Here is a 23,958-nt window from a genome sequence, read left to right on the forward strand (position 1 = left end):
AAAGAAAAAAAAATAATTACTGATGATCAGTGATAATGGCTTACAAACAAACTTGATCACGAGTTATTTTTCTTACAGTTATATAGAGGAGTTCTGCAAAACAAACACTGTGGGTGTATCTTTTACATATATTTTAGTGTAATTCTATTATGATGCTCCAAATTACGAAAAAAACTCTTTTTCTGGAAAACCACAAGTCCCAAGCATTTCGGTTCTCATACCTATACTTCTCAAAATATTGAAAATGATCAGGCCAATGAATTATCAGACCAATGAATTCGATTAAAATCTACTCTAGACAAGTTAGGGAGCATAAGAAGTACAAAGATTATGAACAGGAGATATGCAGCCTGAAAAAGACATTGGGTGCAGTAATAACGTTATAATACTCACCTATGTGGACTAACAGCTACATTGGAGGTTCTTTACTAAGTGCAACAGTGGTAGAAGTGGAAATGTAGAAGCAGCAGAATGGAAATTTAGAAGTGGGGATATGGAAATTTGGAATTGGCTGTACGGAAATTTAGAAAGGGCGGTCTGAAAAATGTAAGTGTATATAATTTTACAGTTTTACAGTGAAGGCAATAGGAAAAGTGGCGGTATGGCATATCTCAACATACCAGCCCACTTCAACCACTGAAGAGCACAATGTGCATAGCACAATGCCTTGACAGGTGCTCCTGTCCAGTCCGCCTAGCGCACATCAAAGTGAATGCCTACTCTCCACTCTAGAGAAACAAGAAGTTCAATCGAAGTACCAAATGTTAATCTCATTTATTAAGTGCACTGGTTGCTCTGCCTAGCACACCTCAAGGTGCATGCCTTTATTTTGCTGTTTGGAGACATTTTTGCAACGTATTAACTTTCAAAAGTCAATCTCTGAGTTCCCAAAATTTGCTTTAATTTCCTGCATCCTGTCCCAGAGACATGTGAAACCTGGCAAGTTTAATTACCCCCCTGTGCCTTTAGGCTAAGGGATGTGTTGGACACTTGTCACGGGCACTAGGAGTCTTTACCCAGGGATCACCAGGTGGTAGGCTTACCAGAGCAACGTAGATGGTAATAGAGTACTCTGGTAGCAGGGTGATCACGGAACAGGCAATGGTAGATGATGAGATGCTCAGGAAAGTCTATGACTAGCAGCACTGGTAATATGGAGGTATTAATACACGAGGAACTGTATGGACAAGGACACGTGAAGGTAGTCAGTGGTCTGCGATAGCAAGTTGTACCACTGCTATAGTGAGGAGGAATGTCCAACAGCAACGAGGAGGTGATGAGAGTCAGCGGTCTGCGGAGAACAAGTTGTACCGCTGTCTGAGTGAAGGAATGGAATCCAAGTGGAGGTATCCGGGTAGTCAGTGGTCTGCGATAGCAAGTTGTACCACTGCTATGTGAGAGGATACTGGAACAGGTGATACAGGAAACAGGGATCAGTGGTCTGCCTTCAGCAAGTTGTACCACTGAATATATATGTGAGGAGGTGTACGGGGAGAGACTGCAACACAGGAGGTACACGGCACTTTAAACACGATCCACAATAATATGCACAATATATATAAATGACTGAACAGGTCTGCAAATATAGAAAGTCTCTTGAAGTAATCCAGCACAAGATAACACAGTCAATGATGGCAATAGACTCAGCGGATAGCAGACTCCAGAGGAGAACCAACACAGTCCAGCAAGGTATGCAATACACCAGCACAGTCAATGAGAAGTATGCATACCGTGGTTCAGAAGTAGGCAGTCAGATAGGAGTGCAGCGATACCTGAGCGGCAGGAGGCCGGCAGGATGAGAAGTCCCTGGAGGAAGAGTCTAGTAGGTGCAGCGCACAGGTAAGTAGACCAACAGGGACATGAATCCACAGGAATCAGTAGAACGTGGAACTGGACTCATGGAGGACCCAGGAGAATGGAGATGATCTAGCAGAGGAGTAGTTGATGAGATACGAATCCAATGCTGACAGGAGGGTAGAGACCAGCAGGACACAGGAAGGCGTGGAGTGCGGATCAGCAGCGGGTGGACGATAGCGCTGACAGCAGCAGCAGGGCTCTGAGGACACATGGAGGTAACCAGTAGCAACCAACAGGTACCAATAGCGATGGAACACGGGAGAGCAGAGTAGACCAGGAGCTGTTGATCACGAAGAGAAGCAGATGGTAATAATAGCAGCAGACTCGAGGAAACACGGGAGAGATGAGATGAGGCTGAGGTGCACAGGAGCAGCGGATAGGAATCAGCTAACAGTCACGATGGTGAACACAGGCGAGTTGCAAGCTGGAGGCTGTAGTGCACGGAGGCAGCGGATAGGAATCAGCTAACAGTCACGATGATGAACACAGACGAGTTACCAGCTGGAGACTGTAGTGCACGGAGGCAGCGGATAGGAATCAGCTCACCGACTTGATGATGAACAGGTGAGTGGATGTGGAGAGAAGGCTGTAGTGCACGGAGGCAGCGGGTAGGAATCAGCAAACAGTCACAATGGAATATGGTAGCGTTGAAGTGGTATAGAAGACTGTAGTGCACGGAGGCAGCGGATAGGAATCAGCAAACAGTCACAATGGAATATGATAGCGTTGAAGTGGTATAGAAGACTGTAGTGCACGGAGGCAGCGGATAGGAATCAGCAAACAGTCACGATGATACAGTTGATGGTAGAAGTGGTATGGCAACCACAGTAGTAGAAGTGGTTTGGAAACCACAGAAGTAGAAGTGATTTGGAAACCACAGGAATCAGCAGCGCTGAATACACGAGGAAACTTAGGAACACCTTCAGAGACTCATGGGGAATGAGACTCCAAGATCAGGCAACGTGGTGTTGACCACAGGTGCTTAATATAGGGAGTGTTGCCTGATCTGCCAATTGAGTTAAAGGGACATACACTGAAGTATAGGAAAGGGCTGCGCATGCGCAGACCCTCAGGATGGAGGACGGCCACGGTTCCTAAATGTCCGGGAAGAGGCACTCACGGTCCGGTGAGTGACAGTACCCCCCCTTTTAAAGGTGGGCACAGAACGCCTGGAACCGGGCTTGTCCGGATTTTTGGAATAAAACCTCTTCAAAAGGGCAGGAGCATTAAGATCTTCAGCTTTGATCCAAGAGCGCTCCTCAGGACCAAAGCCCTTCCAATGAACGAGGAAACGGAGGACTCCTCGCGAAATTTTTGCGTCTAGTACCTCAGTAATTTCGAAATCCTCCTCCTGATGAACTTGAACTGGCTGCGGAGCTGAGGGAGGATTTGAGAAACGGTTGATAATAAGAGGTTTGAGTAAAGACACATGGAAGGCATTAGAAATCCGAAGATTCTTAGGAAGAAGAAGTTTCACACATACTGGATTGATTACTTGAATGATCCTATATGGACCAATAAAACGAGGGGCGAATTTCATAGATGGAACCTTCAAACGAATGTTTTTAGTAGATAACCAGACACGATCTCCAATTTTTAGTGGTGGAATAGCCCGCCTCTTCTTATCTGCGAAAGATTTATATTTGATAGATGTCTTCTTTAAACAGGTTTTGACCTGAGACCAGATATTTTTAAAGGTCTGACAAGCAGTCTCCACCGCAGGGACTTGGGTGGGCGGGAGGGCAGGAAATTCCGGAAAAGACGGGTGGTGACCGTAAACCACAAAAAATGGAGTTTTGGATGATGACTCATGGTACATGTTGTTATGGGCGAATTCAGCCCAAGGAAGCAACTCTACCCAGTTGTCTTGATTGGCTGAAGAGAACATCCTTATAAAAGTCTCAAGATCTTGATTGACACGTTCAGTTTGTCCGTTAGATTGCGGATGGTAAGACGATGAGAGTGCTAATCGTATGCCCAAGGTTTTACAAAGGGCTCGCCAGAATCTGGAAACGAATTGTACTCCTCTATCTGACACAATCTCAGACGGACATCCATGGATGCGGAAGATCTCTTTAATGAAATGTTCAGCCAGGATAGACGAAGAAGGCAAACCAGACAGAGGGACGAAATGAGCCATCTTCGAAAATCGGTCCACCACCACCCAAATAGTGTTATGATTCTTACTAGATGGTAAATCAGTAACGAAATCCATACTAATATGGGTCCACGGTTTGGACGGAATGGGTAGTGGTCGCAGCAACCCTGCTGGAGTTCTGCGGGAGGATTTGAATTGGGAACATAATTCACAGGAAGCAATGTACTCTTTGACGTCTCTCCTCATTGAAGGCCACCAGTAACTTCGAGAGAGAATCTCAAAGGTCTTGTGTTCACCGGCGTGTCCAGAAAAGCGAGAGGCATGGAACCACGAAAGGATTTTCCTCCTTAGAGTAGGAGGCACGAGGGTCTTCCCAAATGGTAGCGTTTTGGTGGATGAAGCAGCCAGTGAGATACATTTGGGGTCTAGAATGGTATGGTTGGAAACCTCTTTTATATCAGAGGACGTCACAAAAGCTCTAGATAAAGCGTCAGCTTTTTTGTTCTTGGCAGCTGGTTTGAAGGTTATTATTAATTCAAAACGGGAAAAGAAAAGAGACCATCTTGCTTGACGAGGGTTCAAGCATTGGGCAGACTGAAGATATGACAAGTTCTTATGATCCGTGAAGATCGTCACCGGATGGCGAGCTCTTTCCAATAAGTATCTCCATTCCTCTAAAGCCGCTTTGATAGCCAGTAACTCCTTGTCCCCGATAGTATAATTCTTCTCTGCGGGCAGAAGACCCCGAGAATAGAAGGCACAAGGATGGAATTTTTGCTGTTCAGAGCGTTGGGAGAGAATGGCTCCTAAGCCCACATTAGAGGCATCTACTTCTAGAAAGAAGGGGAGTGTCACATCAGGCTGTCGAAGGATTGGAGCCGAAGAGAAGGACTCTTTGAGTGTTTGAAAGGCTTGAAGAGCCTCAGGCGACCATTGCTTAGGATTAGCCTCAGTGATCAGCGGAATGGGGTACCGATTCTTGATAGTAATGGCATTGAGTCCACGAAAATCTATGCAAGGGCGTAATGATCCATCCTTCTTTTTGACGAAGAAGAACCCAGCTCCAGCGGGAGAGGTGGAAGGTCGAATAAACCCACGCTGGAGGTTCTCCTGTATGTACTCAGATGTGGCTTGAGTTTCAGGTAACGAAAGTGGATAGACCCGGCCCCTGGGGGGAGTCTTGCCAGGTAGAAGGTCGATCGGACAATCCCAAGAACGATGAGGAGGAAGACGTTCAGACTGAGCTTTATCAAACACATCAGTAAATGAAGCATATTGAGGAGGGAGTCCCGGTGAGGTAGATGAGATGGAAGATTGCTGTACTTTGAGAGGAATAACTTGGGAAAGGCAACGATGGTGACATTCAGGCCCCCAAGACGTGACTTGAGGGGTGCGCCAGTCAATCTGGGGAGAGTGACACTGAAGCCATGGAAGGCCTAAGACAATCGGACTTGTCGTAACAGGAAGGATTAAAAACGATATTTCTTCATGATGCAGGCCACCAATCTGAAGTGTTACTGGAGACGTACTCTGGGTGATGAGACCATTGATGAGACGTGATCCATCGATAGCCGTCACAGTAATGGGTGTTTTTAAGGTGATCACTGGTAGAGACCATTGATTTACTAACGATTTGGAAATAAAATTTCCTGCTGCTCCGGAATCAATCAATGCCTGTGACTCAAAGGTTTTGGTAGCACAGGAAATCGTAACATCAAAAGCGCAGACTTTAGATTTCATGGAAGATGGAGAGGACTCCAGGGACCCTAACTTCACCTCTCCAGAACTAGTTAGGGCCTGGCATTTCCCGATCTCTTAGGGCAAGAGCTGAGAATATGAGTGGAATCAGCACAATAGATACAGAGTCTATTCTTTACTCTTCGTTTTCTCTCCTCAGAAGATAATTTGGAACGTCCTATCTCCATGGGAATCACAGAGGGTGAAACTGGACGAAATTGAGGGTTAGAACGAAGAGGTGCTTTAGCAGAAGTTGTTTTCTCAGCCTCTCTTTCACGAAATCTCATATCAACACGATGGCATAGAGAGATCAAATCTTCAAGTGATGAAGGAAGCTCTTGAGTAGTCAGTGCATCTTTAATTTTATCGGAGAGCCCCTGCCAGAAGGCGGCAACTAGGGCTTCAGTGTTCCACTGAAGTTCAGAGGCTAAGATCCTAAATTGAATGACGTACTGGCCTACTGTATGAGATCCTTGTCGTAGACGGAGGATGCTGGAAGCAGCGGAGGTCACACGACCTGGTTCATCGAACACACTTCGGAATGTAGAAATTAATTTGGCACTATCTTGTAATATTGGATCATTTCTTTCCCACAGAGGGGAGGCCCAAGCCAGGGCTTGTCCTGAAAACAAAGAGATAAGATAGGCCACTCTGGAACGATGGGTAGAAAAATTTTGAGGTTGGAGCTCAAAATGGACTGAACATTGGTTCAGGAAACCCCTACAAGTTTTGGGGTCTCCATCGTACTTTGACGGAGTAGGCAGGTGAAGCGTGGAAGCTGTAGACACCTGGGATGGCACTGGGGAAACGGAGGAAAGCACAGGAACCTCAGGAATAGCTGTCACAGTCTGTCCAGATGTTCCTTGGGAGGTTAATGACTGATAACACTGAAGTAACAGCTGTTGGCGGGCATCCTGTTGCTCCACACGGCTGACCAGATGCTGCAGCATCTCCTTGGCTGTAGGTTCTGTATCTGGGTCTGTCATGGCCTGATCTTACTGTCACGGGCACTAGGAGTCTTTACCCAGGGATCACCAGGTGGTAGGCTTACCAGAGCAACGTAGATGGTAATAGAGTACTCTGGTAGCAGGGTGATCACGGAACAGGCAATGGTAGATGATGAGATGCTCAGGAAAGTCTATGACTAGCAGCACTGGTAATATGGAGGTATTAATACACGAGGAACTGTATGGACAAGGACACGTGAAGGTAGTCAGTGGTCTGCGATAGCAAGTTGTACCACTGCTATAGTGAGGAGGAATGTCCAACAGCAACGAGGAGGTGATGAGAGTCAGCGGTCTGCGGAGAACAAGTTGTACCGCTGTCTGAGTGAAGGAATGGAATCCAAGTGGAGGTATCCGGGTAGTCAGTGGTCTGCGATAGCAAGTTGTACCACTGCTATGTGAGAGGATACTGGAACAGGTGATACAGGAAACAGGGATCAGTGGTCTGCCTTCAGCAAGTTGCACCACTGAATATATATGTGAGGAGGTGTACGGGGAGAGACTGCAACACAGGAGGTACACGGCACCTTAAACACGATCCACAATAATATGCACAATATATATAAATGACTGAACAGGTCTGCAAATATAGAAAGTCTCTTGAAGTAATCCAGCACAAGATAACACAGTCAATGATGGCAATAGACTCAGCGGATAGCAGACTCCAGAGGAGAACCAACACAGTCCAGCAAGGTATGCAATACACCAGCACAGTCAATGAGAAGTATGCATACCGTGGTTCAGAAGTAGGCAGTCAGATAGGAGTGCAGCGATACCTGAGCGGCAGGAGGCCGGCAGGATGAGAAGTCCCTGGAGGAAGAGTCTAGTAGGTGCAGCGCACAGGTAAGTAGACCAACAGGGACACGAATCCACAGGAATCAGTAGAACGTGGAACTGGACTCATGGAGGACCCAGGAGAATGGAGATGATCTAGCAGAGGAGTAGTTGATGAGATACGAATCCAATGCTGACAGGAGGGTAGAGACCAGCAGGACACAGGAAGGCGTGGAGTGCGGATCAGCAGCGGGTGGACGATAGCGCTGACAGCAGCAGCAGGGCTCTGCGGACACACGGAGGTAACCAGTAGCAACCAACAGGTACCAATAGCGATGGAACACGGGAGAGCAGAGTAGACCAGGAGCTGTTGATCACGAAGAGAAGCAGATGGTAATAATAGCAGCAGACTCGAGGAAACACGGGAGAGATGAGATGAGGCTGAGGTGCACAGGAGCAGCGGATAGGAATCAGCTAACAGTCACGATGGTGAACACAGGCGAGTTGCAAGCTGGAGGCTGTAGTGCACGGAGGCAGCGGATAGGAATCAGCTAACAGTCACGATGATGAACACAGACGAGTTACCAGCTGGAGACTGTAGTGCACGGAGGCAGCGGATAGGAATCAGCTCACCGACTTGATGATGAACAGGTGAGTGGATGTGGAGAGAAGGCTGTAGTGCACGGAGGCAGCGGGTAGGAATCAGCAAACAGTCACAATGGAATATGATAGCGTTGAAGTGGTAAAGAAGACTGTAGTGCACGGAGGCAGCGGATAGGAATCAGCAAACAGTCACAATGGAATATGATAGCGTTGAAGTGGTATAGAAGACTGTAGTGCACGGAGGCAGCGGATAGGAATCAGCAAACAGTCACGATGATACAGTTGATGGTAGAAGTGGTATGGCAACCACAGTAGTAGAAGTGGTTTGGAAACCACAGAAGTAGAAGTGATTTGGAAACCACAGGAATCAGCAGCGCTGAATACACGAGGAAACTTAGGAACACCTTCAGAGACTCATGGGGAATGAGACTCCAAGATCAGGCAACGTGGTGTTGACCACAGGTGCTTAATATAGGGAGTGTTGCCTGATCTGCCAATTGAGTTAAAGGGACATACACTGAAGTATAGGAAAGGGCTGCGCATGCGCAGACCCTCAGGATGGAGGACGGCCACGGTTCCTAAATGTCCGGGAAGAGGCACTCACGGTCCGGTGAGTGACAACACTGATATGAAAAGGTGTAATTAACATGAGATTACCTGTCTTCAGATAGTCATAGAATACACATTTCCTCCCCTGGCATATGCCTCAGAAATAGATACATTTCCTATACCAAAGTGCCACATGATATAATAAAAATCAGTACATTTGCAATTATATAAATTGGCATCCTGCACTACCTTTAAATAAATTTAAACAAGTTCTTTATAAGTGATCCAGCCACACCACCATTAAATAATTATCCCCCACCCACATTCCACCATTAAATTAATAGCCCACCTCCAACCCACATTATATTAAGACTCCCCTCCCTCTCACACGTATATTGCTCCATCTGCACTGTGTTGGAGAGGCAGACTTTTCTGTCCTCTCTTGCATCCTGCACATATGGGACAGCACCCTTGTCATTTGGTGTGTGTTCATGTGACATGTGTCAGTGATGGAGATAGGAGGCAGACACATACAGGACACACATAGGGGATGGAATTGAGGAAGGAATGGATCATTCGACCCACGGCTCCATGAAGTAGCCAGCCACTAGAAATGAGCGGGCTCGGATTCCGCTAATCGAGCCCACCCGAACAGTGCGGATCCGAACGGCATCCGAGTACCGTTCGGATATTTCCGGCGGGCAAAAAATTGAAAACGAGGCTCTGTCGTCGAAAGTCTCGCGTCGAATCTCGCGAGGGGTGGGAGGGAGGGCCCAGAACAATTCCATCCTGTACCTCTTTTTTTGGCATTATGTGCTCAAGCTACCTCGGTGCAACCTTTTGGCCTAAAAACAATATTGTGAGGTGTTCAGAAAAGACTGGAAATTAGTGGAAATGATTGTTATTGAATGTTATTGAGGTTAATAATAGCGTAGGAGTGAAAAAAAAACCACATAACTGGTTTTTAGCACTTTTTATGCTTTTTTAAAAATAAATCAGAACCAAAACCTTTCCTCTGATGTTTTGGCAAAACAAATCAGAACCCAAAACCTCAAGCTAATCAGAACCCAAAACCCAAAACCCAAAACACTAAAAGTGGCCGGTGCACACCCTTACCAGCCACCAGGTTCCATACTGTCCCACGCTGGCATTCTTTGAGCCAGAAATAAAGGCGTATCTGGGCCGGGGGCCCTCCTGTGCCCCTTAATCTGGCTCCGGGCAGGACATGTACTGCTTTATAGTTCCACAACACTTAAGGGCCATAGGCACAGATAAAATTAGAAATGGTCTTTGATTGAATGCTCACCTGCCTTGTAGCTTATTTTCTGGCCAAATGGGAAACTTGCATTACTATACAAAGTAAATATAATAATGCAGGTCTGATATTGTACAATGGTTGCAGTTCCACCGGCACACCCATAGTACGCAAGCAATGTGGCCGCATCATTTCTACGCCAGAGCATCACAGCAAAGTAGCCTATTAGACACATTTCAACAAATAATAAAGCAGGTAGCCCACTGACCTGGCCCAATTTTGTACCAGACCAGTCTGCCCCTGCAAACCTCCCACCGTATTAGTAACATACTTTTCAATAAAATAACCTTTTCAGTTTTTCTCCTAAATATACTGCTTGGTTTAGCCTTATTTATGGCTTCAGGTGATAATAAGTGTGAGGGGAGATGGGGGCTGTCTTCTTTGCATGTGCCAATTGGGTGCTCTTTATTACACTGTGCAGAGTACACTTAGACATGCACTTCTCAGTTAATGTGCAACATAGAGGTGCAAAAAGGGTCTCATCATTTCTAAGCTGGTAAAATATCAAGTCCTTTTAAGAAATGGTCAAAAACTCATCTGTACAAGGAACTCATCCACAATATGCCCTTTGCACCCGTTTATCTCATTTCAATAATCTAACTCTGCATAGGTAAATCTTGCTTTCTAGGCTTGTCAGTACTTTGCAAGGAGCACCCTCACCCTGCCCAACTCCTCCCCTCAGCCTATTCAAACTTTGGTTCCTCCATAAACGGTTTCATCTTGTTTCATAAAACCAGGCTCTTAAGCAATAATTTTGAAGCACTTAAGTAAATTGATACACATGGTGGGACCAAAGCAAGTTTTGCACTGTACAGTGGACATTTTGCTTTCAGGATGTTTTTTGTTTTTTTTCAATTTTAATGAACCTGAGTCAATTCACACACATAGAAAAAGATGCCATATAAATCTTTAATTGTGCTCTTTGTATAGGCTGACATCAGCCTTCGTGATTCCACTTATTGCTAACAAAATCAATAGCAGATACAAAGCACTGAAAAATGCCCATCTAATGACAGTTTAGCAGGAGCAGATGTGCAGCTAATAAGAAGCACGGACCATTCTATGAGACAGAGAGATCTTTTCCCATATAAGAATGTCTGAGGAATTCCTGCTTCTTCTATTCTACCATGCTTTCTAGAGGGATGCTGTTCTATCCTTGTATAGATGTAAATTAATTTAATTAATTTAATAAAAATACATAGGCATGCATTTGTAAAGACATCAGTGATTCCATTGGAGGAATCGCACATTGTGAGCTACTGAATTTTTTAAGATAAAAATGAGGACATATAGGTAAATATATCCTCACAATATATTTTCCAGATGAGAGCATGTAGGAATATTTTTAGTTTACTTTAGTGTATGACCAATAGTGGCTGTAAATTGTGAAGCGCACTTGATACACACTGCCTTGGTTTAGAACCAGTGCGTCTACATGGCCTACTTACCGCACATCAAGGTATAAGCTTACCCTTCACTGTTATATGCCTCTTCAAGCTTAAGTGCACCTAAGTGTGCAACTAAATAGAAAAATTTTAAGAGAAACATTGTTTCTTACTTTAATCCATTCAATAAAATGTTTGTTTTTCTGATAAAATAATGCAGAGCTTAGTATCATTTATTTATTTCATTTTTTATCTTAACAATCAAAAATAAGTTATAGTTCTTCTACATAAATATAAGGTGATAGCAATAATATAAATGCAAACTATTAAAAATAATATTATTAATGATAAAAAAAAACACACAGAAAGTCAGTGCATCAGCATCTGTCAAATATGCTCTTTCGATCCTGAAGGCAAGGGTTAAAAAAATGGTAAACTATTCCTGTAGCTTCAGTAATAATCCACCAAAACTCTTATTTCATGAATATAATACTCTTATTTTCTTATTATCGTCTACTAGGTAGCTGTGCATTGTAAGTTTTCATATATAACAGAAATCTACATGGAAGATGAATGCTAACATTCCCTTGAATTTTTTTGGACACTGTACATGAATGTTAATTGACTTTAAGTCACTCTCTCCTCTTTCCATTTTTACAAAAGTTTTAACAGTACATACAGCAACAGTGGCGCACGCAGGGGGGGTTTCTGAGTCTCTAGAAACCCCCCCCTGCGCTAACTAAGTGGCCACTGTCCTATACAGCAGCCGCAGCGCTGTCAAAGAAGCATCCGCGGCGGTGCTGTAGTGTATACAGCACCGCCGCGGACGCTTCTTAGACAGCGCCGCGGCTGCTGTATAGGACAGAGCTGACGAAACGGAGCTGCTGCGCATGCGCAGCAGCTCTCTCTCTGGTTGTTTTTTTGTTTTGTTTTTTTGGGTCGGGTGGATCCTCCGTGCGCCCCTGAGCTGGAAAAAGGGACAGTAAAATCTAGAACATGCTCTCTTTCTTTCCACCCATGCACCGTCATCCGCCTTGCTATCTACGATTTCTATGACGGCTTTTATCTCTCCTCTGTTCTCCTGCACAAAAACAGAATTTGGCAAAATTGAGAATGGATGGAATTACTGAACTCTCTTGTGCAAAGATCATTATTGTGTTTAAATCCTGAAGATGAATAGAAATGTCACAAAAGGGGGTTTTCATACATGTATTATGTATTATACTCTCACATTTGTTTGAATTGGGCATGGAACCTGGGGTACATACTTGAGAGCACAGCAGATGTTGTGATTCTCTTTCAATCTGTTGGTTTTTGCATGTTCTCCTTCAACTTTTACTAAATAGTCTTGCTTTATTTTTTGGGATTTCTTTTGTTTTTTTTCAGCTATAGCTTATGTTATTAAATATAGATGTGTATTAACGGCCATGGATACCACTCAGTTCTGCTCTCTCTTTATTTAATTCATTTACATCCAGAGAACAACTTTCAGCTGTATTCATAGTCAAGAAAAAGAAACAATTCTACCTAATATGTCTGCAATGCACAGAAGTAAGCCAGAAAGTTAAAACATCTAAAGTTGGAAATTATCTTTATGATAACCTATGTTATCAAACCATTTTTTTACATAACTGTATTGTGAACATGGCCTGTCATAATTCCACCAGATGTCACATTAAATATACAGATTTTTTTTAAAAGCTACCCTTTCTTTTATAAAACCAGAGTGATTGCTTGAAAGGCGGTCAAACAATTAGCTATTCTTAGTGAATTACTGTCCATTCCCATTTATAAAGAAAGGCTGGTATCAACTTTGCAGATTGATGTCTAGGGTTAATTTTCAGTGGGCTCTTGTTGAATACCTTGGTACAAAGCTTACAGTTCAGTAAATCAATACGTTGGGATTAAGACTAATAATGTAGATTCGAGCAAAATACAGATTGTCCTACCTATTTATGAAAAATCTATTTTGTTAAAAGGGAGATTTCATAATAGAAGATCTACCACTTTCATATCTATGCCTAACGTTGCTTTTACCTCCTACCTGTTTTCATCACTTTACTGTTTATATGATGCTGTTAGCTCAGACTTGCATGCTATTGTGCATATGTGGAAGCACGTACATCCAGTGTTAGTCATACAATAAGTGCTGCTGTCATGCTACAAGAAGTTGTGGCCTACTGATTGAGTACAAATGGACAGACAGATATTAGTGATCCAGATGGAATTCAGTTTGTATATATATCATTTTGTTACTTTACCACCAATAGTTTTTTTTTAATCTTTTCAGGATATAACAAAATAGTCCAGTAACCTTAGCAGACCATGCAGATTAATACAAAACATTCCTATCTGCTGACATCAATTTTTTCTTCCGACCTGTCCAAAATTTGTATCAAACTGCTTACCACAAAATTGTTTGGGCTCGGCAAACCAGCAAATATTTATAGGAAATCTGAAATTCTACCAAACAGCTGGATCATGTCTATGGCCAAGCATATCAGGTACAAAAGATGTTTCTGGTCTTTGAAAATAAAACACGTAAAATTGACAGGAAACTGGATGTTAAAAAAAACAACAAAAAAAAAACGGGCCTGTAGTTTCATAGGAAACATAATTCCCACTGAGCTCCCTTATTTTATTTTATTTATTTATTTTGGCATCAGCAGTTTTGAGTCTAACTTAAGCTGAATTTATATAATAATAAAAATCTATCTGACTTCAGCTTGAGATGTCTGACATCTCTGCACAGAAAATGTCTTTCACCATCACCCCATTTCTGTTCATTATTAATGCAGTGCATAATTCTGCTTCATGTTCGCTTGTCAGAACGTTAATTCCTCTTTCAAGCTACTCATAAAGACATTTCATCTTGTGGATTTACATACAGGGCACTGTGTTATATTTCTATGTTGTCTCAGCATATTGTCACTGATACCACTGAAATTCTAATATGCCGTGCAGGCATATGGAGGTGATTAGTTTGTGCTTTATAATATCTGTTTCATGAAATGAAACTGTATCTTGGTAATATGAAAAGAATGGTAACTAAACCTAGCAAGAAACCAGCCAAATGGATAAAAGGGATTTAAAAAACAGCCAAAAACATAATGTGAGGCCTTTACCAATCATCTAGCAAAGGCTGCTACAAGCACTTTACTAGAATAACTGGGTTTGATTACAGAAAATGTTAAACTATGCTTTAGTGTCGTTATAGAAAAAAATTGCCTTAAACCACTTGAGAGTGCATAATAGTCATACAATTGAAATATGCTATAACGCAAGAAACAGTTGTTTATTTTGTTCAGAAGTATCTGGAGGTGGTCATATTTTGTTTGTGATGTCATCCTTAGCAAAGGAATTATATAACATAGTAATCATTTATTTTAATTCCTCTGAGTAAATTTAGTTTTATGTTTTTTTTAACTAAGTTTGTTTTACTAAAACAACTGGGATGACGTTGGTTGAAAATGGCAGGGCTGCCAACAGAAATTTCCGACCCCAGTACAAATGTAACAAGCAAGGGTCCCCCTCCTTCCCTCTCTCACCCCACTAACATTTTTAAATTACCCTTTACCCAACATTTCCTTTCCCCTGTTCTCTCCAGTCAATCCCATCCCGATCCTGGCTCTATATAAGCCCGGCAGTGCTTACCTCTCTGCTACTTCTTGCTAGTTCCTTTCGGCTTCTCTCCATTGATAGTGTTGTGACATTATTAATTACATGACATCAGCAATACTGCATGGAATCTTTTTACCTTGTCAAGGCTCTCTATCTTTCGGGAAGATGCGCACCTGGATGGTCTGGGACTGGAGCAAATGGCGACAGCTGTGGGGCCGCAATATCTTGGGAGTGGAGGCGGAGGTGTTGCCTACATGGCGGCCCACTGCCGCATCACTTAATTCAGCATGAATGCCTTTCCCCACCCTTCACATCTCAGGAGCCGCTGCTGCCTAGAAATGGAGCCCGCTATGTCCCTTTAATCACTGCATATGGCCACTAAACTTAAAATACAAATATATCCAACAAGAAAATTCGTATTGGTACCTAAACACAAATAGTTAAAGTCTCCCTTTCCACAGCACAACTTCTTTGTATGTTCCCTTAGAGATAGTCTTACAAATAAGATAAGTAAAAGAAAAACTGTTATCCCTACAACCACAACTATCTCAAATAAATTTTGCTTTACTTTTGTTTAGTATGTTTTTTCATACATAGCTGTGAGTCCTATTGGTATATGTTTTGCACATCTTAACTTAATTTTGTTTTAGCCCTTTAATTGCCATCACAGACTGAGATGTCACTACAGTAGTCACAGAGGTCTTGTCCAGATACAACACGAGTCCCAGGGAGTTCTGTGTCTCATAGAGCATGCATCACCATCTATACACCCTTTCCCCTCCATCATCTTTGACTGTATGTTAGTTCCAGAACCGTAAAATAAATTTTATCACTTGGGGCAAGAATGAGAAATGCTGCACCCCTAGCCCTCAATTTAACCAAATGAACCTAAAAGATTCATAAACTGCTCCCCCCTTCATCGTTGTGCACTGGGTGGTCACCCCTAACACACATCCATAGTTACAGCCCTGGCTTAGTCCAGGTCTAGGCCAAAGGCCAGTCTATTGTCCCTGGCTATATAATCAGTCCACATTGTGATCAATCTGTACACAGAGTGGAAGTGCTTAAATGTTCCACTAATATAGTGGAAACCTAGCGGCCTTTTGCACTGTCACCATATTTAACAATATGATATTCAACTATGACCCTAAGATGGTGTTCTGGAGCACACTGTACTGTGGCGGGTATGACTCATTAAAATAGGACAGGGTGAAAGGGTGAAGTCTGGATATTGTTGAAAAAAGATAGGAACTCGGCCTTAAATCTTGCAAAAGAGCTAAAGCCTTCTGGTATGCCACTGATCATAGTAATGATGCAGGTACATTTTTACTTGGTTATTTATGATTTTACAAGTTCTGCATAGCCCTAAGTCAACTGTGGCCTTTCAACCATAATCTGGGGGACATCATGGATGTCATATTTAATGCATGTAGAGACAAAGGTTGATTTTTTTGGGTGTGCACTCCACTCTAGCTTGGCTCCTCATTTAATTCTCTCAGCAGCAATTAAGTCAGACAAGCAGGATTAATGTTTACAAGCCATCAAGGAATCCCAGGAGCTGTTCTGTTCTCTGCTAATCCTCCAAATGCTGGAATCTCTCCTGATTTGTGTGTGAGAATTGCACTGGGTATTGAATCATATAACTGTTCAGAACTGCAATATTTTATTGTGCTGATGAGGCACTCGAGATTCTCAATTGTTGAGGCAGTGATGAGTGAGTGAGAAATATCTTTGAAATAAACCAGGCAGTGTTTATGTATTAACTCCTTAACACCCAGCAGGGCTGTTATTGCCACATACCGATGTAATGTCTGCTGTTTTCTCTGGCAGTTAAATCAATCAAGCAGAAATTGCCTTTACAAGCTTTATTTTTTCATTACGGTCCCTTATGGCGTCCTGCTGTAGAACTGCAATGCAAACCCCTTGTTCTACTGCTGTAAAAACATATTTGCTTCTAAAATGATTTTTTTGCCAATATGACAAAACTTCTATTCTATATTTCCCCTAATAATTCTTTGTTCTTACTATATTAAAAATGAAATATGTCAGGTTAGCCAGAAAATACAATAATAATGTAGCATAATATAATTTAATATAGTAGTATGATATAAGTTTGAACACTGAGTATGTGGAAACAGGGACAGAACAGTACATTGATGGGTCTCATAGAACAAATTGGGCAGTGAAGCCGTTGTAGCCTCCTGGGGCCCTTGTATATCTCTGAAAAGAGAAGAAAGGGGGCCTCTTCTGAGTATGAGCGATTTGGTGTAGACACCAACTGCGTATGCGCCATTCAGCCAGATGAGAATTTCGTTCTACTCTTTTAATTTTGCACCCTGTCATGGTGGCGGAAGGACCCACCTCACCTCTGGGCTCCATAGCAGCTGCACCCCCTGTATCACTGTATTTTCGCAACTGTATGGAAACCTTTCAAGGAATTGCACCTAGATTTTGTAGTGTAATACTACATATGCATGATGCTCTATAAACTGTATAAAACTGCATTGAAGTTCACAGCAACTGTAGTATAGCGATTATTTTACCAAGAATTCCAAATGAAAATTGCTGCAGAATAACATGAACATGATGCTGGAAGTTGAGTCCTTATGGAAGATGGTACCAAAACTCAACTGGAGAAGAACAGAGGAAAATTATGAATAGCAGCTGATCCAGACACAAAAGGAAAAGTTCAATGCTGTATAGAACTACATAATATTGCAATGTGGAGTATCAGAACCATGAACAAAGACAAACTCAGTACAGTCAAAGCAGACATGTCAAGTCCTAAACAGCTACAGTACATACTGTGAATCAATTAACTGGAATCGGCCGCTTCACATGAGATGTGCCACTGTGGACAAGATACTCACAGAAGAAACGTAGTAGTTATCACTGCCAGCAAAAAAGGAGTCAAACTAAGGGCTAGATTTACTAAGCTGCGGGTTTGAAAAAGTGGGGATGTTGCCTATGGCAACCAATCAAATTCTAGCTTTCATTTATTTAGTACCTTCTACAAAATGACAGCTAGAATCTGATTGGTTGCTATAGACAACATCCCCACTATTTCAAACCCGCAGCTTAGTAAATCTAGCCCTAAGTGCTTAGTGACATTCCATTCAAACTAAAATGAGATGCTATATTCTTCAAGGTGACTGGAATGAAGAAGCTGAATAGCCAGAAAACAGCTACAGTGGGATTTACCCTTCGTGTATAAAATAAAGCAAGTAACAGAATAGTAACATTTAACACTATTTCAGTATTTGTAATAAACACCCTGTTTCAACAACTCAAAAGAATTTGCAAACATTAGAAAGATGTAGAAAGATCATTAACAAAATTGCAAATGAAACTAACAACAAAAAAATTAACATCAGACCAACAAAATATAATTTAAGGATATAAAATATACAAAAGTTGAAAAAAATATTTAATAGATTAGATGTTTTAAACAGACTGTTTAAAAACATCAAAAACAAGGGTGCAAACAACAAAAAACACCCCAAACAGCAAAAGGCTAAAAAAGCAACATGACTGTCAGTGAAATAAGAAGGCAAGTAAAAATATATACAAAGCAAAAAGATAATTGTTGTCAGCGCTTCTTGCACTGCATATATGTGTGTATTTAGCAAAATGAAAACAACATCATCAACTATCATCATCAGCAGCAGCTATTTATATAGCGCTACTAATTCCGCAGCGCTGTACAGAGAACACACTCACATCAGTCCATGCCCTATTGGAGCTTACAGTCTAAATTCCCTAACATACACACACACACACACACAGAAAGAGACAAGGGTCAATTTTGATAGCAGCCAATTAAGCTACCAGTATATTTTTGGAGTGAGGTATTGGTTCAAATTTTGATCAAAACATTTAAGCCTGCATCCCAGCATCAAGGGCACCAAGTTGTAAATAGGTCGTACACTCACCTATATTCTTTAAACACCTTTAAACTAAGATGCACTCACCTCCCATGTATAGGGGCTTACATATGATAGCAAGGGTTGGCTTATGAGCCAAACCAAAATGTGCCTTAAATTGGCTTGATGTGCAGCTGCTAAGAAAACATAAGGCAATATTTAGAGACAAAACCAAAGAAAAAAATAAGACTGTGCTCGGTATATCTCATAATATATATTGCACCAGCTGCATGGCTCAAAATTAGTAGAAATGTATCCAAAAAATGCTGAATTCCAGAAAATAACAACAAGATATAAAAATGCATATATAAATAAACAAAGCAAATAAACTGAGGCTAGAAATGCAAGAGATCACCTTAAGGAAATTGGACAATAAGATGGGCATGACAGAACATATACAAACATGACTTGATCTGGTAGACCAGAACTGTTTGTGTTCATGCACCTTACAATAGTGAGCCAAATGAGGCCAATGGTATATATTATTTTAAATTCACATGCTGCAATGGGCTGTATTATACTGCATGGATTTAATCAGGAGATATAGAAGCTTAATACCAGAAACACAATCTTATCTCTCCCCACCCAGGGTTGGCACTACATTTAGGCAATTGCCTAGCGAGCCAATGGTTAGGGAGTGCCTAAAAAAAACTGCATGATTGATGTAATGTGCTTTCAATGCCCATGCGGCACTTTCACACGGAGCACAGGCTGCTGAAGTGTGAAGCCATTATGATGTCACAGCCAAGCGCCACACTTCCAGTCCCAGGGGGAGATGATGCTGCCCTACTTCCCACTTCCTAAGATATGCAAAGAGGGTATGGGCACAACATGAAGGGAGATGAAGCGTAGGGTTCCCCAGGATCTGCGCTGGCCTTGTCCCTACCTCTCCCTGCACTTTGGTGACCAACTGCTCTGCAGTAGAACTACAGAAGGATCACAGGATGGCACAAGTCAATGAGGAGTAAGGGGAGGAAAGGGAGAGGAAGTGTTTTCTCTAACCTACCCCTACTCCACTCACTATTTACATTATTGTGCTACAGCAGTGAACAATCTGTGACTGAAGTGTTGGGATTAACAGGCGGCACTAGGGTATACAATACCCCTAGTTTCAAAAGGAAATTCCCAGACTTATGAATACTTCTCAATGTTCTTTTATTTTTTTAAACAGCAACAAACAAAATGGGCTTATCTTTTATTAATAACATATTCTACCACATAGCAATCACCAAAAACAATCCAATAAAAATAATATGTTTCCATGCAATACACTATAGCAGGTTAGAAATTGCATTTTGGATGGTAGCCCATGTCCAGGCATATAAAGGGCCCCAGACTTTCCCCATTCAAACTCTGTGTAGAGGAGGAACTTAGAGTGAGTTTTAAATGATGACTGACTCTATATTACAAAGAACTTATTTGAAAAATTCTTTCTTTTTATTTCAAATATATATGGCTTGCTGTTTATTCTGTGTGTATTTGTACAATTCAGATAGAGGCTTACTATCTTGCTCTGTAAATTTAAAGTAAAAAATGGCTCAGAGATTTGAACAACTCAAGGTTTTCGTTAGGGGATTATGTACAAAAAAGCATATGGAATGGGGTCCATGGTTTCAGCATAGCCATAGTAGTATAAATTCTTCACTTACTATATATAAGTACTCTACATAAAATAGATACCTATAAAAACATAAAAAGCAGTAGTGACTGATGAATTTTAATGCAGAATCACAACAATTGAAACAGAGCCTAGAATGAGACTGGTCATGATAAGTAAACATTAATCTACACTGATCTATGTCCACAGGGCCTGGGGAATGTGACTCTTGTTATACATCTGTGTAGAAAAACTAGCTCAGATTAGTCAAATAAAGTGAATGGCTAAAAAATTCACAGCAGTAGTACTTGTAATACATATAACAATACAAACACTAATAGAATGTCATTATAAGTGAATAGATATATAAATCTTAAAAATATCAGAAAAAAAAATGTCACCATAAAATATATGCGACTAACTAAATTGATAAATCCACAATACAATATCATACACATTTAAGAACACATTTAAAAATTGAACTTTTAGAAAATTCGCAAAATGTGCAAACCACAAAATAGCTACATTTAAGTTTAAACATGTATTCCCCACATATTGGATTACAGTAAAATAGTTTTTAATTTGCTATATATTCCATGGCTCCTATTATAACATATATATGAAATAACTTTTGTGCTCTCATCCTTATACCAATTTTGGGCAAAGTGTAAATTATCTAAATGTTGCTTACTGAGTATATAAGCCCAAATAGATGAATAAGTAACTTTATTGTGGCTTAACGTTTGAGAATTGGAACTGCCTGTCATTGCTTAAGGTTACTAAAAAGCTCATTCAGCTAACCATATTTTAACCAATTCATTACACAAGTCTGCAAAAAAAAATTTGGGGACAGCTGTTTTGGTTTAGTTGACTGGTTCTTACGTTTTTCGGTGCACTGAATCCAAAAATGACAGCCGTTTTGTCAGGTTTTCGAACAAACGGGTGGTCATCTTTTAAAAAAATTTCTTTACGCAAATATTTTATTTACATGAAAAATATTAACTCATTTGCACAGGTGACGACAAAATTAACACCACACTCAAGTAGATTGCTAGTGAAATCGTCTTTTTTTAAACTCTAAACTTCTTTTTGAGCTTTTCCTCTTGTAGGTGGCTTCCAGAATATCCCTGTACAACATCCAGCAGTAGTCGGCCATCATCGTAACACTCCATTTCCCTTGATACGTTCTTTCCATTTCTTTTATATCTTGATGGAAGCTTTCTTCCTGCTCTTCACTCGCTGCTCCCAAATTTTCAGGAAAATAGTCAAGGTGTGAGTTGAGAAAATGAACTTTTAAGCTCATGGAGCAACCAAGCTTGTGGAATGCTTTCAACATTGTTTCCACCATTTCCTTGTAATTTGGGTCCTTTTGGTTTCCCAAAAAGATTTTTATGACCACAGTAAAGGCAACCCACGCTTATTTTTGAGTTGGAGTCATTGAATTGATGAAGTCTTTGTCGGATATGAGTTTTCTAATATCCGGGCCAACAAAAACCCCCTCTTTCAGTTTTGCCTCCGTTAAACCTGGAAACTTGGATCCCAAGTACTTGTAGCATTTGCTATCTTTGGGAAATGCCTTAACTAATTGCTTCATTAATCCTAATTTTATATGGAGTGGTGGTAATAAAACCTTCTCAGGGGGTACCAATGTATCTCTGAGAACAGTCTTTTCACCAACAACTAGACTTCTTGGTGGCCAATTTTTTTGCTTCCAGTGATTTTGTCGGTCTCTACTGTCCCACAAACATAGAAAACAAAGGTATTTGGTGTACCCAGCCTGTTGTCCCAGCAGCATACACAATACTTTTAAATCCCCACATACCAACCAGTTTTGGTTTTGATAACCCACTTTCTTGAGTACCAACTCCAAGTTCTCATAAGTCTCCTTCAAGTACACCGAATGAGCAACAGGAATGGACGCATAACGGCCACCATTGTGAAGTAAAACTGCTTTTAAGCTTCTTTTGGAAGAGTCAATGAAAAGCCTCCATTCAGAAGAATCATACTGAATGTGGAACTAAGCCATCAACCCCGCTAAATCACCATGAACTCTCCACATATGAAACAGAAACTGTCAGGCGAATTTACACACTTTCTTGGAGGCATTGCACTAATTTTGAACCACACAGACAATAGCAGGATGACGACTGAAATGAAATACAAGATTGTGGAGGAATCAGAGAACAAGTTAATGCATGAAAGAACATGTCCGGGCAGGCCCTAGCAAGCACACTCAACAATGCAGTGATCACCATCAGGACCAATAAACATGTATTTTCATGTTTTTGGGAGCACTGGCAGTGAAAATAAATTTGTTTTTCCATGCTCAGTTTTTTTTCCCCAAGTATGATGAATTTGAAATTTAGCTATTTCCAGCTACCTGTTTGACCAAGGCACATTTCAATTGTGAAAAAACCTGATGATCCAGGAAAAAATGGTGGTCATTTTCGAATTCAGCGCACCAAAAATCATAAGAATCAGATAAAATTATGAAAACAGCTTTTTGGTTGCAGACCTGTATTATTGATAAACATTTGAATAAGAATAAGAAGTGATTACACAGCCAGCATTTATCTTCACAGAAAGTACCTGCTCATACGGCCTAGGTACACTTTAGCTTTGCTTTGATCACAAAATAATCTAAAATAAACTATTTTTTCTGCAAGTGAGACTTTCTCGTCTTCAACTAAGAGCAGATGCCAGACTGCACTATGAAATGAAAACCATCTGAATCAATTTCCTAGTTAGAGTGTAAAAACAGTGTAAAAAAAATATACCTTTTATTGTGTTTTCAACATGTTGTAGTAAATGGATGGAAGTATGCCTGTTCCGTGTGGGCTTTCCATGAAATGAAACCATTGAGGTCCTGCTGGTAACTACAAGTAAATTGTGCCAACTATGAACTCATCAGTGCTCTCACCACTGAGAAATTAGGTTTTTTAAATTGTTTTGACAGTTCCACTCCAAAAATGTACCACTTATCTTTACTTATTGAATGTACCTTTACTATAATTTCTAACATACATTTTTATTTTAAGTTGAGTTTAACTATGGTGCAAACACAATGTTGCATTCAAACCTTCATCCCCAAATCATCTCTTATGTTTCCAGTTTCAAAGTCAGTGGAGATAGAATGTTGTAAATCAGATCATCGGAATGCTCACATTATCACAGAGTGTTTCCCACAATGAGCGTGCTGACCTTGTGGGAGGTCTTTTTATTTAAATAATAAGTTAAGTACCTTTTAAGGATGCATCTGATAGTCATTTTCTTACAAATCATTATTTCCTTTCAAAATCTCTCTGGAGGGTATGGCTCCTAGACACAAATACTGACTTCTTTTTATGGCCTGCTACAGTGATTTATGTTAAAAAAAAACAACAAATCTAATTCTTTTTCATGCCGCTGTAATATATCCAGCTTGTTAATACATCCTCCTCTCTTTATTTCCTTAACACATTTATATCACCACCTTTGCTTACTGCCTGGTATATT

This window comes from Mixophyes fleayi, chromosome 2 (genome assembly GCF_038048845.1).
Source record: "Mixophyes fleayi isolate aMixFle1 chromosome 2, aMixFle1.hap1, whole genome shotgun sequence".
NCBI lineage: Eukaryota > Metazoa > Chordata > Amphibia > Anura > Limnodynastidae > Mixophyes > Mixophyes fleayi.